General features: G+C 35.8%; 1 non-coding gene across 1 annotated transcript; it reads left to right on the plus strand.

Annotated features, from left to right (window-relative positions):
* The first annotated feature begins 1,755 nt into the window (after positions 1-1,755).
* On the plus strand, positions 1,756-1,848 carry Trnay-gua (transfer RNA tyrosine (anticodon GUA)). The gene is made up of 2 exons: positions 1,756-1,792; positions 1,813-1,848. It is a non-coding gene; the product is annotated as a tRNA-Tyr (tRNA).
* Positions 1,849-7,444: the final 5,596 nt, after the last annotated feature.

A 7,444-nucleotide genomic window follows, 5' to 3' on the forward strand; every position in this document is an offset into this window, starting at 1 on the left:
TTTTATTATTACTTTGAAGATTATGCAAACACTATTTTTAAACCTGTTAAAAACGGGCAAAGGTTATAGCCGTAGACTTATAAGTAATTTATGCCATACTGTTTTTCGTTAAGAGTCGCACTTTTTTGTTTAAAAAGCCATTTGGCGAAAGTGATGTCAGACAAATTTTAAGGTACGGATGGCCAGCATTGTATATAATTTAGTTATTTTTAAAAGCAAATATAAAAATACTCGTTTCGGTAAATTTTTACTTGGTTTCCACCTTAACATTTCCCTTTGAAATGACGTCCTTTACGGTTTTCAGGTATGCTAAAAACGAATATTGCATTTAAAATTTTCGCAATTAAGTAGTTTTCCGGGTATTAAGCAATGTAATTCCTTATATTAAACATGGTGGCCATTGTTTTACGCGCAAGTACGCATGTTTGGCATAATTAATATACGCACTATTTCATAGCTAGCTATAACATATACTGACCCATCGAGTCACGGGTAGTCTAGTATTCTATGAATTTTTCACTTGTTATATGATATTCAGAACGATGAAAACAGAAAATGTTGATATGCTATTCCCGTGTACGATTTATCAAAATAATGGTTATATGAAATAATAACTTGTCGTGCAACATCTTTAGGATTTTCCCTAAGTTTTTCTTTTTTTATTATTGCTGTTGTTGTTGTTGTTGTTGTTGTTGTTGTTGTTTATTTATTTATTTATTTTATTTTTTATTTTGTATAAAATATTTTCATTGGTGTCACATTGTCATCGAAAAAGGCTTATTTGCATTATTTGTGACATTTCATGACTTTCAGAGTTGACTTAAAATAAATTTGCATGGCCTATGTACTCTCTGAATTAAATTGTACGAATATGTAGCTACTTAATCGGGAAATGATTCCTACGAATGCTAAAATGAACATGTTTCTAGCTACTACACTCTTTCCTTTTTCACTTCGTTGGAAATCACTTTCCTCCTCACTTCCCAAAACACGGAATTTTTCACAAAAACGTGCGAAATAAAAATGTTTCAACCCCAAAAAAGGAACACATCTATGTAAAAGTAGTAAGCCCGTGCGAACTTAGAAAATCCTGTAATACCTGTTCATCAAAATCAGTTTTCTTTAGACTTCACCAGCCACACCTTGAACAGAACTACAGAACGTCTGCTCAACACGTCTTTCCGATCCTCAGTCAGAAGATGCAAAAAAAAAAATGATTCAGTGACTCACATAAAAGCTTCTTCATCTCGCGCACACATTGCTAAACACTAGCAAGAATCAGACGAAAAGAAACGAATTGCTAAACACATATATACACGCAGTAACAAGAACAAGGTAAACCAACGCACACACATACACAATACCCCGCGCCCAAATACTAACAAACGGAGGTTATTTACATTATGAACATATTAACTTGTGACTATTGACCTAACTTTCAATACCAAACACGTGTTTGTATAAATGACTGAAAGTAACTTTTACTATGCCACAAACATGCGCAGTTTTATTAAAATCCACTCGCTTGATGATGAGCGTATCGTAAAATGACGGCAATTAGGAAAAAAAAACACGGTCTAATAAAAGTTCAGACTAAAATAGATTGAATGTGACGAATGCTTCTTGACCGCATTTTTAATTAACGACAACAGCAGCAACATAACAGAATATCGTATCATTAATTTCGCAATTAAATTGTGTTCCTGAAGTCTAGAACAAGAACAAAAGTCAATACGAAGCAGCTGATTATGGGAACTCGCGATAGCTCAGTTGGTAGAGCGGAGGACTGTAGTTGTAAATGGTCAGACTGATATCCTTAGGTCGATGGTTCGAATCCGTCTCGCGAGAGTTTCATTTTTACAGGCATAATTTTTATCAGCGTTTGTAATATTAATGGGTCACTACTTAATGAGATAACTTGAATTCAGAACAATTTCATGAAAGGCATGAAAACAATGAGAAGAAAAGGAAAGTTTCACACATAATAGAAACAGCGGTTCTTGTGTAGTTTAGCAAACATATTAAAAAAAAAAAGAAACGTTAAGAAAAATCTATTTGATGTAAGTGCCCTGTATAGAATAAAGTTTTCATTATAAATCTCTTAATTTGATGAAGTGGTTTTTTTATAGAGGAAAATCAAATTTTATTGAGACCGATCGCAGCGCAGTCATCTTGGCAATTTCCAGCTACGAGAAGGGAGCGCCAAGGAAGACAACTCCATCTAATTGTTTGAAGTTTGCCAAAAACGCACATGAAGTTCTAATAATTTTCTTCATAAATTTTAAAGCGATTTTTGACAGAAAAAAAAAGCCTTAAGAAATAAGGAATGCAAGGAATATTATTCAAAACTATAAAATTAATCTCGTCAAATTTTGGCAAACTTCTAGCGTTATCTCCCCTGGCGCTGGAAGTTTCCAATATGTCTGCGTCGCGATCGGTGTCACTAAAACTTGATTTTCCTCTATAAAAAAACTTCATCAAATTAAGCGATTTTTTAATGCGAACTTCATTTCATAATGGGCACGTACATCATACAGATTTTTCTTTATCCTTGTTAAACTGCAGAAGCATCGAAACATCTTATCTTTTTATGAATTGCTTATGTAGTTTGACATAAGTCGTTAGATTAACGAATTCACACGTGCCTTTGCAAAAAAAAAACTTAGTTTTTATCGTTAGTGTATTTTATCCAATAATTGTTTTAGTGTATGATTGTATCTTGAACAGTGTCGCGAACCAATATAATATCAGTAAACACTGTATTAATAGTGATGATGATGACGGTGACGAGGATAGTAAACAGTAACATAATTGGTCGAGATCCGGCCAATCAGATCAAGTTTCACTTCTTAGCCATGGTCGAGAATCGACGATAAAATAAAATTAGTTGCAGAATTTGGGGGAGGGAGATAACAGCGTATATTGACGGCTGGCCGCACTCCAAACTTCAGGTTGTAAACCGTTGGATATTTAAAAAAAAAAAAAAAAAAAAGAAAAGGAAATATATAAGAGAGTGACAAGTGACTCCACCAGTTACGGTTAGTAAAACTTGAATACGCGTCACACCCATTTTGTTCCTAAGAATATCGATAATTTTCGTCAACGTATTTATTTTCTAGTGCGGCAATAAAAAAAAATATAAATCCGCGCAAGACGCACAAATAGTTATATTCGGACTTTTTCTGTATTATCATTTTCTTTATTATTTGAATTTTGAACTGTTGCAAGATCTCTTTCGAAGTTGTACGTGTTTCATATATCCCAAAAAAAAAAAAAAAAAAAGAGAAGGGGAGATTATATATTTATGTATATACTAAAATTTCGCTGTTGGATTCGAATTTAAACTTCACCCTGCTGTACCTGAATGGAGATGTACGTAAATCCGAAGAAAGATAATTTTAATCACCAGAATTAAAGAATAATAATAACGAAATGAATTAATAGCTATAAACCTTATCGGCTATAGATTCCAAGGACAATCAGCCTGGATCGGGTGATGGTCAAATCTAAAGAATGAACGTCTGATATTGGTTTCGCGAAATTCTCCTCCCTCTTCATTCGGGCTTTGTCGGAGACATCGAAAAAGGAGTATTTTGTCACAACAGGCAAAGAAACAAACCAATGAAATAAAAGGTTAAGACTAAAATAGATTGAATGTGACGGGACTGTAGTTGAAGACGTTCAAATTGGTATCCTTAGGTCGATGGTTCGAATCTGTTTTGCGAGACTTTCGTTTTTGCAGCTTATGCTTTTCAAGCGCATTTCAGTTAATTACTAGCGGGGGTGCCTGGCGTTTCCCGGGTGTTTTGGAGGTGTAAAGGAAAAAAAGGTTTTGGTAGGAAGGTAGGGTCGAAACCGAAGCCTTGATGCGAAGGTGGAACAGAAAGGGAAAAAAAACTGGTACCTTACCCGCTCGGCCACGAAAGTGGAGGAATGAAAAACATTTTAATTTAACGATTAAAATGTTAAATGGCAGGTGCGTGAATTTAATGACACCATATGGGGAAATTTAACTTTGGCTGCAAGCCAGTGTTTGCGTTTCCCCCAAGATGTTGGGGAAAACCTCCCTATAAATAGGGGAGTGTCCAAATGAATAGCAATTGTCTGATATGACTGGTTTTGGCCGCATTGATCAAACTTCGTTGCTTTCTGGACGTCCTGAGCACGAGTGCTAGCGAGGCTCCTTTTGCTACGGGTTCAGTTTCGCTTATATACGGAAAAGCCAAATAAACACTCAGAGACTAAGAAATACTGCGAAAATGGCGTGTAAAAGTCGCCCAAATAAAAGATACACACCACTCCCTTTCGTAAATCGTAGATATTATAATCTAGGTACCATATAAAAGGTTCTAAGAAACAGTAACCGCCCAGAGCACCCCCCCTGCAAAAGCCTTTGCCGGACATACACAAAAAATGCACACACACACACAAAAATGTTTGCTTTTATATTATAGATTGTTAAATGTGATTATATTAATACTAGCCTGGATGCTCGGCGTTACCCGGGTGTTTGGAGGTGTGTGTGCTGAGCAAAAAAAAAAAAAAAAAAAAGTAGACAGGCAGGCTCGAACTCGTACTGCAAAGGAGAAAAAGAACGTGAAAAAAAGTTACTTCTTTGCCGTTGCGTCCATCTAGTCAATCGAAAAGAGGGAATGACTTTCGAAATATCAGGGAAAAAAGCGACCTCTCCCTGTAGAAAAGTGCCCAGTTGACGGTGAAGGAATTAATGTTTTTAGCCTATGTTTCGATATTTGTCTCCGAAAAGTCGAGCTTCAAAACGGTACCGATGTCATAAAAATCCGTCGCCTCTGTCAGAAGTTTTAGGCAGACATACATACATACATACATACATACATGATGATTGCAACGTCTTGTCAGACGAGTGCCACTCCCTCAGACATTTAAAATCCATGAGCCCAAATGCCTGAGGGAGTATCTATACAAAGATGATGTTACAGAGTCTTAGCTTTGTACGACAGCTAAGTCTCTCTCTCGGTTCAAAATGTTGAGATTCAGCAACAAGCAAGAGCAAGATAGCCAGCAACAAATTAAACTGCAGACCAGCTTAATGCGGGTACTGGTCTCCCACTTTGTTTTTTAAATCAGAGATTTGCTTCTCTTAGAAAGGTTGCCTTCACCACGGCTTACGGGAGCCTCTCCACCCCAATACACATATACACACATACATACATACATACATACATACATACATACATACATACATATTTAAACAGACAGGTGAGATGTATATTATAGACTAGCCTGTGTGGGCAGCATTGCCTGGATGTTTGGATGTGTGTGTTGAGCAAAAAAAAAGTAGTAGTATGCGGGTAGACTGGAACCCATGACGCGAAGGCGGAAAAGAAAGTGGAAGAAAATCTGACCTCTTACCACTACTCCATGATGCGCCTGCACGTTTGTAATGTTAAAATTAGGCAAAGTCAATCCAACTGATGCGATGACTTTCAAAAATGGCTCACAATAAATTGAACCCTCCTTATAGAAAAATGCCCAGTTAAGGATGAAGGAATTAATGTTTTAAGCAATTTTTCGATATACATACATACATACATACATACATTTAAACAGACAGGTGAGATTTATATTATAGACTAGCCTGAGTGCCCGGCATTGCCCGGCATTGCCCGGATGTTTGGAGGTGTGTGTTGGGCAAAAAAAAAGTGGGTGAAGGCAGACAGGCTCGAACCCATACCACGAAGAAGGAAAAGAATGCAAAAAAAAAAGTGACATCATTGCCGTTGCCTTCATTGCTAAACCAGAGGTGGCGAAGATTTAAATATTGACGAAAAAAGCAAACCCTACCTATAGAAAAGTGCCCAGTTGAGGTTGAAGGAATTATGCTTTTAGCAAATTTTTCGATGTTTGTCATCTGAAGGGTCGAACTTTAAATTAATACTGATGTCGTGAAAATCCGTCGCCTCTGTCGAAGGTTTTAGGCAGACATACATGACAGGCTCCTTCAGTCTTTGACAGACTATGGATACTCACAAAGAAGTGCCTGTGCGTGAAATTTTTGTGGCAGGAGGTGCGCAATCTTCAACCAAACCTCTCCTGAGTCGATATTGTTAAATACCAGTGGCAAGTGAAGTACATGACGACTGGAAACAAATGCCGAGATAAGCGGAGAGCACATACAGCGCCTAGAATTCCCAAATGGTCACCCATCTGATACTAACCAGGCTCAACGTTGCTTAACTTCGGTGATCTGACGAGAACCGATGTGTCAACACGATTATGTCGTATAATACATACATACATACATTTAAACAGACAGGTGAGATTTATATTATAGAAGATTACCATTTACCAAAGACAACACAAGGGTACAGTTTAATGAGATTACTTTGATGAAGTATATTATGAGAAGAAGCCTGAAAGTCACCATAGTAAACGGGTGTTGAATATCCACACCCTTGTGGCGTGCAGAAATGGACGCACCTCTCATTAAGTTGACTTTGTATCACATCCGGCACGGTACGTGCAAAATGAATGCCGATGCTCAAAATGTATAAAGATTTTGACCCCTCCCTTTATTTAAAAAATCAGCAATAACCAGGAAATTAACTAATCCTAATGAAATTTTCAATATTTATCAAATAATGATCACAGAATATAATGAATACATTATTTTTATTTGAATCTTAGTGGAAATGTATTATTTTGTTCAAACAAGAAAACATCTTTACTCAAGTTATGGTTTTCAGTAGTAAAAAAATGAATGAATTTATTTTTGTTTTGTTTTGTTTTGTTTTTCTTGTTGTTGTTTAAAAAGCATCGTAAATTGTAACAATAAAAAGAAAATTTATTTTTTTCAGGAACATTATGAAAAAAAAACCCTAAAGTCCGTATTAATAAATTTAATATAACTCAAAGAAAAAATTTCTCGAACTACCGACATTATCATTGAATTAAGCATTGTTTATTTAATATTTTCACACACAAAAAATATAATTGCAAAAAATATTCCGGCTTTGTTTTGTAGATTACATGTTTCGCGTAATTTTTCTATGTAAGATTCTAATATTTTCCTTGCTTGAGTGAACGTGTAACTTTCAGCATAACATAATTTTTATATAATCTTGAAAAAAAAATTTTTAAGCAAGAACACAGAAAATAATTAAATTAAAAAACGGTAAAAAGTATACAAATGTTCACGATAGGAAAGTACAGATGCACGGCTGGGAAAAAAGAAAGAAAACCGACACTCCCTACCTTCCTCGAACTACCTGACGTCATTTTCAGACAGCTTTTTGGCTTGTTTGTTTTTGCTTGTGTGAAGCCAGAATCTCTCGCTTTCTGGGTTAATTAAGTTATTTGTTGTACAAAAAAGGTGGGGTTTTTTTTAATTATTTAATTCAATATCTTAGGACTTTACTAATTATCTTTGAATCTCATTTCATCTCTGTCGTCTTTCAGGACGCTT

The sequence above is a fragment of the Euprymna scolopes genome, chromosome 13 (assembly GCF_053919585.1).
Source record: "Euprymna scolopes isolate OS-2025 chromosome 13, ASM5391958v1, whole genome shotgun sequence".
Classification (NCBI taxonomy): Eukaryota; Metazoa; Mollusca; class Cephalopoda; order Sepiida; family Sepiolidae; genus Euprymna; species Euprymna scolopes.